This window comes from Lepeophtheirus salmonis, chromosome 4 (assembly GCF_016086655.4).
Source record: "Lepeophtheirus salmonis chromosome 4, UVic_Lsal_1.4, whole genome shotgun sequence".
Lineage (NCBI taxonomy): Eukaryota > Metazoa > Arthropoda > Copepoda > Siphonostomatoida > Caligidae > Lepeophtheirus > Lepeophtheirus salmonis.
In genome coordinates, this window is record NC_052134.2 from 20,438,540 (window position 1) to 20,452,100 (window position 13,561).

Consider the following 13,561-nt stretch of genomic DNA (forward strand, 5'->3'; position numbering starts at 1 on the left):
TAGCTATCTTAAATTTTTTGAGATAATCACGTTTGGTTCATTATAGCATAAAATTATTTGTGACTATGATAGGTCTACAGAAGAACTTCCACCTAAAAAGTCTATAGGCCGAGAACATTGGGTGGTATAGAAACCAGTTTCTACTATGTATCAAATATATATTTGATAAATTTTTTTAGTTTTTTCCCGACTTGTAGCAATCTTTCAAAAAAAGAATATTCAAAGCCAATCTGTGGAATGTTTAAATAATACATTTAGCTATAATTTTTTATTAATCACTCCTTCTTTACAAGCAATATTACCCTCGAAACTTTGGCGAATAGATTGGCAGCTCTTGACGATGAAATGTGTGTTCATATTGTACCAAGCTCTCATGATTGGAGCTCGAAGTGAATTCAAATTTGGATGAGATGTGCAACATACATTCTTATCCAAGACGCTCTAAACTGGAAATTCCAGGAATTTAAGGTCAGGGCAAAATGAGGGTCATTTGGAGGTAGACCAGAAGTCAGCCATAATATTGCTAAAAAGTTTTGGTACTTTTTGTTTTGTATGGGAGGGGAGTGCTCCTTATTGGCCTTCTTGATGTTGTAGGCAGTCTGGACGGAGATGTCGACAGTCTCTGCAGTCTTCATTACGCTGACTCCACTGTGGAGAAAAACACTCATGGTTGGTCTTTTTTGTTGTGTGCACTTTTACACATAGAGACATGGGATAAACACAGAACATGCTTATTTTTGTTTTATCTCTCGTTTGATTCCGTAATAAAATTTCAAAATTAAAAATAACAGGGATGAAATTTTGATGTGATGCTATTGCAAGCTTTAAACTCCCACTTTATAAATAAATAAATAAATTCTTTTTTTTTAAATTGTCAAAAAAGCCATTTGAATAATGATTTAAAAATAATATTTTAATCTTTTAATCATTGGATACATAATGACATCATCCATTTAAAATTATTTTCTTGGACAACTTAATCAATTTTGAAACCTGTATATTTTGGCTACGTATTCAAGCAAATGAGTATATATGACGCGGTACGGTATTCCTTAATATATACATATGTTGCTTTTGTACATATATTAAAATAGTATTTTATTTTCTGATTTTCTTAAATATTTTATGTTTTCTACATATAAAATATTAAAATGACATACCTACTTTGAATATAAACCCTTTTATGTGGATATATCAAATCCTTAAGGGAGTAACAACAACTTATATTTAAGCGAAGAAAGCATATAAATTTTTTATACGTATAAACGATGGTTTTTTTTACATGTCCTCTTTTGCGACATATTGTCATATTTTCACAATTACTTTAAATATTTAAAAGATCGAATCTATCATAAATATACACGCTGTTTCAAACTCCTCATGCTTATTAATATACTCTTGTACAAATGGTAGAAAAGTTGAATATTTTTTAGCAGTACTATAAGCTAGTTGAAGTACCAGGCATTGATTTATTAATATTAAAGATAACTCCCCTTTAAGTCCTCTGTATTATTCACAGTTTATAATTAGCATACACACTTGTGTTTACACTTTAAACTTAGATTTTTCCCCCTCAAACTTGTAATATTTATAATAAAACTATCTTACAAAAGCCTGGAGCACCTCTTAGCTAAAAACCACATTTTTTATTGTTATTTTAGCCAAAAAAAACATGAAATTGATCTTTGAATTTGTCAATTGGATCGGGGTTGGGCTTTAAAGGGTTTTTCTAAAAAAAAAAACCTGTATTTAGAGTATAATTTTAAAATAACTATATAAATGGAAATTTAAGCTTAGTAACAATTGATTAAAAACATTTCAGAATTCAAAAAATAGAAAATTGATTAAATTATTTAACAAAAATCAAGGAAAATGAAGGTTTTTATATGGAAGCATATATATTTTTTTCAATTGCATTATTTTTTAAGCTAAAACTAGAGAACAACCCTTATATTACAACTTGAAAAAATTGAGTTAAAATATTTATTCGATTTGATTGATTCTTTCAATTTAACTTTTTATTTTTTACAGAAAATTTAATAAGGATGAAATGTACTGTTGCGTGAAAAAGTTTCTAAATTAAGTCAATTATTTGACTAACTGTAAAAGTAATCAATATAAATTTAAGAAATGTAATTTATATATGTCCATTAGATTACTTACATTTATTCAATAAATACTAATGAAATACATATTTATTGAATTATATTTACATTGGTCTTTAAAATATTTATTACTTATAAAAATTAGTCAAATGATCCACTTAATTTTGTTTTATTTCGAAACTGCATTTATATTCTAAAGGAAATGGTATCTGAGTATTCAGTTACTAAACATAACAACGCGTTTACGTAAAACGGAGAGTGAAATTGATGATTAATAGTTTGTATGTTTGTCTACATCTAATAACTCCGAGCAATTACAGGTATTTCCACTGGTATATGTTAAATTAGGAACTTACATAGGAAACAGAGCAAAAATATTATTTGAAAAAAAATTAATTACATAAATTGAAGTATATTTTAGTCTGTGGGGTGCTTAACACCCCAGGGAAATAATTGAAATTTTTTTAAACAAATTAATTTATATTCCCTTATAAAAAATATATAGAAATCATATTCAATAAATAAAAAAAAAAGAAAAAAGGGAATTGTAAAGCATTGCAAAAAAGAAGCATAAAACATCTTAAATAAGTAATTCCTTTACCATGTCATAGAAGACCTCCAAAAATACTTAAATAATCCTTCTTAAATGAATAAAAAGTTGTATTAGATATTTTAAAATTATATTTTGACATAAAATGGTGCACTTAAAAAGTACTTACAAGTATAATAAGTTATAAACTTATTTGAAATATGCTTAATTTTAAATAGGTACATATATGCACTAATATACTTATCAAAAAACTTTTTTTTTTCATATTTAAAAACTGATAAAGATATTGAAGCAATGAGTTAATAATTTGTTTGAAATGTAAAAATAGAGTTCAAAACTATACAAACTTACATATTATTTTATTTTAATAGATGTTTATTATTAGACATATACAAATGTAAGGTAAAAGGTTACTTGATACTGAACACTCGGTAGCCCTGAGTTAAAGTACTATGAAACGTTTGAATTCATCACTCATTACCTAAATATATGTGCAAACTCTTGTTTTGAACAACGTCTTCCAGTTTTGCTAGGTAATCTCAAGGCAGACTATCAAGGAGTTTTTTTTTAGCTTAAAAGCTGCATTGACCTCTTATTGACGATGCCCTACATTTCTTGGTCATAGGAATTAGATAAAGAGGGAGTGTAAAAGTCCTTTAAATTGTCTTTGTACCATTCTACACTTGAATATTTTTTCTAAAAAAAATACTGTTGCAATCTTTCTAACAAAGGTTAGGAAATCTCTTCATAAAATACTTGTAATACAATGACATGTAAGTAAATTGGACTCTTCTTCTGAACCGTCCTGTATATTGATGCTATTGGCACTCATACTTTTTAATCAATATTAAGTAATTCTAATACAAATATATAGTAGCTCAAATTTCAAATAGTAGTATCTTAAGCTCTATATTTCTACAAATAAAGTATTTCTGGAAAGTAAAATTATGTCATACCAAAATTGAATATAATAGACAAGGAAATATTAGGTGTTTTGAAAATGATTTCTTTATTTTTAATTGATATTTTTTTCTTTCTATTAATTTTATCTCATTGGCAATCAAAACAGTACTTACATGACAATCGGACATGACAATTTTCATTATTTTATCCGTATTTTCTACAATTGGCTTTAACCAGATTGTAGTACATCTTTCACATCAAAACCACCTCAACAGAAGCCAAGTAAGCGATATTGTGCATAAATGACAGTAAGAGTACCGGGCTCACTAACACTTTTTACAGCCGCCTGCTTTGCGTTTTTGTCTTAATTAAGAAAAAAATTATAAAATATCGCAAATTTTCTCTTTGTTAGTATTCATCATTGGCGCACACTCAAGCAATACTGAGTCAAACAATACCAAAACTTTCAGCATTAGAAGTTTTTTTTGTACGAAATTGTATCTTTCTAACGCCATCCATCGTATGCCTATTGCACTTATAAAATACGAGATACACATTACTAAAGGATCTATTAAAAGAATTTTTTTTAAATACTCTTATTATGTATCAGATATTGAATCCAATTGTGTTCCCATTAGAAAAATATTCCCCAATATAATTTGTAGAAGTACTAAAGAGGTGTCTTCTATTATGAAACCAAATGAGCGTGGCTTTTTCTGCAAGGTCGAGCTCGGTACAAAAATTATATGAGTGTGGATATCTCCAAATAGCTTTTAATCTGGTCACAAAAGCGTAATAAATCTCAATGGAGGATAAACCAAAAGAAAATATTTATTTCCTTAATTTACGTCTTATTTGTTAAGTTTTAGATTATGTTATAAACATAATAATTAATTTGTTTAATTGTTGTTTATTTTTTATTTAATTTTAATTAGAATGGTTTTATTGCTACTTTGATGCAAGTTTGTAATTACTATATTGAATTAAGTTAAAATTGTTTCAGAATAAATTGTACTAAAAAATATGTACTTATCTCAATTTTATAGTAGCTTGTTTTCGGACCATGAACTTTGACCTTAAATTTGATATTACCAATTAAGCTTTATTTTAATTAAATTAAATTCATATTTTAACCATAAATATATCTTACAATGTATGCAGAAAGTATTTTTTGAGATGTTATCTAATGAATAAATTAAAATAATATCTGCTTTGGTTCACAAAAAATTTTCATAAAAAAAATTGGGCGTCATTTGCCAAAAATTAAAGATGAAATAACTGCAATTTTTGAATAAATAGTTTCTAAAGGATCTAACGTTATATATTTGTTTCTGTAGTGAATTTGAAAAACCGAAAATAAATTTAAAAAATATTTTGGTTTCTTTGATAGATCCTGTAAGGGAAGGCTCAATCCCCTTCCCCCCAAAATAAGGTAAAGGAACTGAGAAATAACAAAAATGATATAACATCAGTTTAAAAGACCATTTGTCGTATTTTTATTGGAAAAAAAGAATAAATTAGATTTAAATTGTCAAACATATACCCAATGAAAAATCAGAACTGTAAAAATCATAAATCACAGTTTTTATGATATTAGGTTATTCCATAACAAGCCTATCAGAGGCCTCTATTTTACGTGTAGGTATACATTCGACTATTTGAATTTAATATGTGGTGTGGGTTTTTTTTTTTTTTTTTTTTTGACAAATAGTGACATAAGCTTATATTATGTAATTGTAGGGATTTCTCAATTTGTCTACCCCATTTGTAGGAAGCGCGCGCTTGTGCCTTTGCTAACAAGTTTGGAGTATTATAACTTAATCAATGGAAATACTCTTCAATGAATACAGTTTAGCCAAATGCAAAGTTATTTGTGTATTTCAGTCAAATATATGTAATCTACGAGAAAAAAAAAGATTTTTGTGACACAATATACGAAATAAAATAAGATGAGATTAAATTACAAAAAACTATACGAAAAAGAGACAAACTAAAAAATTAATGATGAAAAACACTGTATATAAGAATATATTTAATTTAAATTATTCCTTATAAGTCTGTTTATCTGTCATGTGATTTGAAAAAATATATAATGAAACCATGTTGATATTATGATATACTAGCAAGAGTACTTGACAAGGCTTGGAGTTATACGGTGTAGATAAAATTTGCTTCAATAATACAAATATCTGTATATACTCTTCTTTTTTTTAATATGACATGTTGAGTTTTGCTACATAGCTTATCTAATTAATTAATTTTTAAATTATACTGTATGTAGTTCTTACAAAATAACAAATTATACATTATTGATTTAGAGTATTAAAAGCTTCCGAGGTTTTTGTATACAGCTTGCATATACCAAAATCACTAAATATCCATATAAAATATTAACTTTTCATGCGAAAGAGAAAAATTTATTTTATAATAACACAATGGACATTCATTGGACACTATATATTAAAACTGATGTCTTGGTAAACCTGCCGGTTAAAACTCATATTTGTATTATATTATTTCATAATTAATATTTTTAGAGGCAGGAAGATTAACCCTAATTTCATATCCAATGGATTAAATTAGTATTTATTAATTAAATTATTGATATTTGATTTCTCATGTATTCCTATCTCAATAAAATTTTAACTTTATTTAATTTCAAAAAGTCATCACAATCTTTAATTTCATATTTATTAATTATTCTATAGGATGATTAAAAATTGAACTGAAAAAATCAATCAAAATCAATTTTTTTTTTCATTAAATCTTATTTAATTTAATATCAGCTTCATTTTTTAGTTTTAGTTTATAATATAATACAATTTAAAAAATATTAGGTCCAAAAATAAGACCTTTAATTTTGTATGATTAGACGCACTTTCTATGAAATATATTAAAGATAACTTAAAAAATATTTTTTCTTTCAAATGGTAGAATATTATTTTATCAATTATTATAATCTTTAATCTCCATCTATATTGTTGGGATGGAATCCCATTCCGTGGATATTATTTATACCTTGGGAAATATAATTAAATCCCGTCATTACTCTTCTTCTTGTTAATTGTCTATCTCTTCTCATCCCTCGACCATCATCAATTTCATCATCTTCCCTTCCTCTTTTCACAATTCAAATCCATGTAAACAATAAACAAGTTTACTCGGGCCCCTCACTCCCTTCTACAGGATCACTTACTCTCCCTGCTTCAAGTTCGGCTCTGGATTGAATCATAACCAATCATTATCATTCAACATGGGATCATGTTGGGAATCGTAAAAAGATCTTTAGAATACATCCTGCATCCCCTTCTCATCCAATCACAAATACTCAAACTCTAATGCGTAGGTGTCAAAGCATTTGGAAGGAATCACGGAATACTATTAATACGGTCCGATGAGAACAACAATTGACATACATATGCAGTCTCTTTCTTCATCAAAGGGCCATGAATAGGATTGTATTAGAGTTATAGAACTAGATCAAGATGGAAACCTCGTCCACAAAAGCCTGCATGCATTTCTGAAGATGATATATATTATTAATATATATATCTCAATATTTTATTAACTTATCACAGTTATAGATTGTGCTGTGCTCGCTTCGATCCTTCACTTGTGCTTCTCTCCCTGTGCCTCAGGAGTAAATTATCTTGCAATCTTGTGTGCTTATATCTATTACATTTATTTTTTTCGTGGAGTTATCTAGTATTGATGGAATACTCCTGGACGATAAATATGTTTAAATGATATAGGTTTATTTAAATTAAAAAAAACTGGCTACAGTCATTGAAGAACATTATCTAAAAAAAGTGAAATACCACGATGCCTCTCAGTCTCCAACTCTAAGATTGAAAGTTTATTGCTGAGACTCACAACTCTTCATAATCCATATGTATATATATATATTTTGCATATATATGCATCGTCCCAGCATTCATTGTTACCTTATATAATCTAAAAGAACTTACAATAAAATGAAAAAGTACATAATACATCTGATTTAATACTTAAGGTTAAAAAAAGTTATAGGAAACGTCGTGCTCATATCTTAGTACACTATTAGTATTAGTTTAAAGGTGTTCATAATTTTAATTTAGTAGAACCCATAAAAATATACCATAGTGCCTAAAAAAGAACTATTAGTTTTTAAAATCTTACGTCTGTTAACCTTTTAATAACTTTATTTATTTGACTAATTGTAATTGATATACAAATATAACAAATACAGAAGGGAAATATAATTAATTCACTAATGATAAATATACACAACAATGATTTCATTTTAAACAATTAAAAATACATTTACTGGATTTGAGTACATTAACTCAACCAAACATCGAACTTAATACGTCAATCACTAGAAATGTTTTCGGTGATATAACTACAAATCATCTAAAAATATCAAAAACTAAAGACCAAATGAGATATCTAAAAGAGATATAATAATAAATATAACTATTATGCCAGATGATATTGAAGAACCCAAGTTTATAAATTTTTGCCCATGAGAGATATCTCCATTTTTAACATCCCAAGGAAAATATTCTCTTGATGTATTGGGAAGGTTAGCTAACTAATTGGTGATTTTCTTAAGTTCCTTATATTTTCATGGTCGCCGATGTTCAATGTCCCATCATAGGCATGGGATTTTTGAGTTTGAAATTGACTGTGAAATAATAATTGTATTTATTATTATATTACTAAATGGCATTCCGAAATTAAGCTTTAAACTGTAAAGATATCCTTATACTATTTAATCCTCAAAACTCAAGCTCGAGAAACATATTTTTCTTTCATTTGTTAGGGTCCAAAATCCTCCGAGTAATAGGAAGATAGCCACAAAGAAAATAGTTGGCTCACAAATAGAATCAGCGAAATATGCATAAGATACAAACACATAAGATTGTGTAATAATTTATTCTTGAGGCACAGGGAGAGAAACACAAGTGAAGGATCGAAGCAACCACAGCACAATCTATGACTGTGATAAGTTAATAAAATATTTAGATATATAATTTAATTTTATATATCATATTCAGAAATGCATGCAGACATTTATGGACGAGGTTTCCATCTTGATCTAGTTCTATAACTATAATACAATCCTCTTTATGGTCATTTGTTGAAGAAAGAGGGATAAGTAGGAACGAGTAGTGATAGACAATGAACAAGAAGAAGAGTAATTACGGGATTTAATTCTATTTACCAAGGTATAAATAACATCCACGGATTGGGAATCCATCCCAACTCACTATTAAATATTTATCATGACGTAATTTCTAATCCATAAACACCATAAGTCATTCATATCCGTCTCCCATCCGACTGCCCCCTGTCGAGCCCTCCCTCTACAGCCCTGCACAAAAACTACTAACTAACGTAGAGACATTAACTGTATGACGTCACTAACTATCACTCTTCAAAGTGGGAATGAAATGTCTTGTAATGAATTTTACGGGGAATTAAATTACTAGGAATAAAAAGACAGGGAATGAATTAATTGGGAATTAAATTACCAATCGCCCTTTAAAACATAAAATATGATTAAAATATCTTTGTTATGTTTTTCTTGGACGTAAGTATCTTTATATTATTCTCTTCTTTTTTTTTTTTTTTTTTTTTTTTTTTGTTAATATTAACACATGGGCTGAAAAGCCCTGAGTTTAACAAAAAAAAATACTTTTTTTTTTTTTTTTTTAAATTATTAATATTTTTAGTTTTTTCGCTTTATGGATCGGAGTCACCCTTAACATTTTCCAAGCCATTTTTTGCTTCAACGGTAACTGAAAATCAGATTAATCTATAAAAATAGCGCCAACTATTTGTGAAGTTTCTGACCTTTGACCCTCATATATTCCTTATACGTGCTACAGAAACATATTATTTTAAACATAGTACTAATTTAGTTAATTAAAATATGATAAATTTAATTTAACTATAATTGATAGTGATAACATAAGTTTTTAAAAGTGGCTGCTAGAAAAAAAAATTAATGGAATATACCATAATTATAGGAGGATCCATCAAAAAATTAATTAGTATAAAATTAAAGTTCAGAGATGTAGTAATAGTATAGAGAGGGACCATTTGGACCACAGGCAAATTGTTACATTTTAATTTGAAACAAAATGAGCAAAATAATTGCACATTTTTTTATGAATCTGTAAAAAATAATTGACCTTTTTTGTATAAAACTACGTAGTTTTGCAAACAAACAAACTGGTTAAATAAGTAGCTCAAAATGTTCACTCTTCTTAGAGAAAACGGGATCCCAATGTGATACTTGAGTAAAGATGTGCATACTTTTGAACGTGGGAAAAACTCCAAAACAGATATTCATGTTCTTGGGCGTGCCTTGGCACATTATTTACTCTGTCAAAGTCTGGATGGGTAAGGGCAAGATCCTTGATGCCGACAAGGTAAAAGAGATTGTGGAGGCCAACACTTTGAAGTCCTTGCGCTCTGATGCAAAGGACATAGGTGATACTAGGTCCACCTTGCAGGATACGGTAAAAAAAAATTGGGAGCAAGATTTTTGTGTGGCTCAAGAGGCCTTCCTTGTCTGAAAAATTAAAGTACATCATTTCCATTGCTGCAATTTAATCCAAGGCAAGAAGTTTCTGGATTCTGACCCAAGAACTTTTGGGCCCATACTTTTAAAATGCAAACCCCTTGGAGTATGCATTTTACGGCTTGCCGCATTCATTATCCTAATGTTGATGCTCTAAAGAACTCGGTTAATAAGAATTGGAGTAACATATATGAGAAGTACATCAAAAAGTACTACTTAGCATCCAGGAAGAGATTAAAGGCCATTATTGCGGTTGTTGGCCGCTATATTGATTAAAAGTTGTTTTGTGTGTTAATTTGACAAATATATAAAATAATTTTTTTCATTAGATACCCGAGTCGAAAATTAAATCTGGTGGAAGTCGTGTACAATTTTTTTTTCATACATCCGGTATTTACAATTTGTTGCTCCAGTATTTTAGTAGAGTAACCAACTATTTGTCTTGCATTAGCTACGACTCCTTGAGAATGGCGATTTTAACTTCTCTTGACTTGTGACAAATTTTCTGAATTTAAAACCTCAGATAAGTTTTTTTTATTTTTTATTTAACATTATACTTTCATTCTTGAGGAGAGAACATATATATATTAAGTTACTACAATGTGCTCATAGATTATGGAAAGTACTTCTGATAATTTCTGAGGAGTACAAGGGTAAGTCCTCCTTGTAATTGTGTAAAATTGAGAGGTCGACATTCGAAAAATTCCTGTCTCTTCGTATACTAGATGCAAATTAAGTCTGTATATTTTCCTTCCTCTCACAGTTGTTAATCCAATAAAATAACGTTTTAGTATATCATTTTTTTATTATTAAGGATGTATTTCGCATTTTTAATTATAAATAAATACATTATGGGCTCAATAAAGGATCTTAAGAATTATTCCCCCAAAAAGAACTACTAAATTGTTGATACATAAATGTTTGTCCTAACAAAAAAAGAAGACTTTCAAACAGCTGCAACATAACATAATCAGCACCTCATGCAAACATCGACTTGATCTTAACGCTTAAGAGTTTTTGGTACTTTGTATGGAGCTAGTAAAGACATTTGTGATATTCCATTGCAATATATTTAATATTTATATTTACCACTAACACAAAACTGATAAGATTATGAAACAGTGACAAAATAAAATGTAATATTTATATATTTGGCAAGTTGAATGAGTTTTTTTTTCCTCTACATACCTTTGACAAAAAAATTGACTAAATATGGAGATGTATAAGAATAAAAAATAAGAATGTATTATTGTTACATTGATCCCAGCCATTCAATAATTTAATTATTGACAGTTTTTAGGATACTTGTCCACTTCTTGCTAAAAAATGGAGAAAATGATATTAATACTTTTCAACAATTGCTTATGTATTGTGCTTTTTATATTCCATATATTGTATATGTGACACATTTAATATCTGAAATATATATTTAGCAAAACCAAATTATTGGGCTCCTTCAGAAAACCTAAGTTTTCATTATTTTTTTGTGCTCAATGTAAATATAATTTATTACTGTGAAATTACACAGATGTGTTTATTAGATCCATACTTGAGTAAATTTTAACCTTAACCCTTGTGATAGTTTTTTGTAGTTTCAGCGTAAACAGGGTTTTTCATTTTCCAAAACAGTTATCCATACCATATAATTATCGAAGAGAGAACATCTATAGCAATATATTAATGTGTAGGGATGCCATTTTTGTAACAATAAACTAATTTTCAAAATTAGAAAAATAAAAGCAATAATAGCATGTGGTCCTACTTAAGTTTGGCTCATTATTTATTTAACCCTTTACAGCCTTAATTCAGTCTTAAATGGATTTTTTTTTTAAAAGTACTTAAACATGAATGTTAGGGTGTGGATAGTCATACATTTTTAATTATTTTCTCCAAAAATTGTAATGTGACGAATTAGTCACATACGGGCGTAAAGGGTTAATGTGCTGTCCTTGTGTTAACTTCCCTCCCTGCAGTAGGCATTCTTGCCTATCTTTGATGTAAATTGTTTTTAAAATGTATAATAAAATTAATATAAATATATTTAATTATAATTTCATTATTTTCCTGCACACATATTTATTTTAATGCAGGAGGTTCTCCTTAATATAGCAAGAATTCAAGGCCCCACCAAAAAAAAAAAAATCAATGAAGAAGCAGATGATGATAGAAGGGTCTCAGCTTAGTAATAAAATAGAGATGGGAGTTTGGAAAGAGCGTAATGAGAAGGCGGGAGCAAGACTTATGGCATTACTTATTAATACCATCAGCTGCCTATTATTTGATCTTGAAGGGAGAAAATTAATTACTCATATAAAGTGGAGAACCCATTACATTTGAAATAAAATTAAAGCAAAGAAAATGTTATAGTTTAATTTTTAACTGCCTCAAAAACCATATAGCTATATCATTCAGTTTTTTTTTATTTGTTTTTTCCAAAATGCTGCAGAATTCGGGATATAAAGTCCTTGTTTCCATTGTAGCTGCCCAGAGGTTTATGAAATATCATTGAAAATGTAACCAAATGAAAGGTTAACAAAAAAATCTTGTATATGGTAGTAATACTTTTGAAAATGTCAACTCATTTGCAGCATTTTTGATAAATGTTAACTAATCTTAAAGAAGGCATCACCAAAGTCAAAAAACAAAGTAGCTGGTATATTTAGTTAGTTAAGACATAAGAAAATGGAAAAAATATTAACTTAAATATGTACATTTTGGATAGGTATAATGACCTTGCAAGATATGGAGAGGGATTTCTGTATATTTCATTAATCGCAGCTAATCTAATAAAACGTCGTAATATTTAAGTATTATTTAATACTTTCCAGGAGGACCATCATTACATTGTTTTTTTTTTGTATTTTTCCATACAAATTCTGAAAATAAATTTACAATTTTTGGACACAGTAAGGATAACAATAGTCCACTGGTACATTTATTTTTACAAATAACATTTATTTTTGGAAATAGTTAAAAATAATTGACAACAATCTAATTATGACAAGAAAATCAAGGTTTTGAAAGCATAATATGATTTTTTGAATAAAAAAGACACGATATTATTTTGTAAAGTTTTCTTCCGATACCCAATACCCCTGCTGTCACAACTCTCGGCATCATCTTTACTCTAATATACATATAGATATAGGTAAGTCTAAATGTATTATTTTTACTCCTCGTGCTTTCACTTGAAATATATGAATTAGTTTTCAGAAATGTAAGCTTTGTATTATGGCTTAAAAAATAAATCAGATAATCATATTCATAGATATGTTTTTCTTTGTTTTCTTCTGCTTTTTAACTTGTTGTCAACCACAGCTTTAGTTAGATAGAAAATAATTCAAAACCTACAAACCAAAATATTATTTTAAACACATTCCCAAAGATTAAATACATGTACATTATTATTTGTGTATTTATGTAATTTCGCAT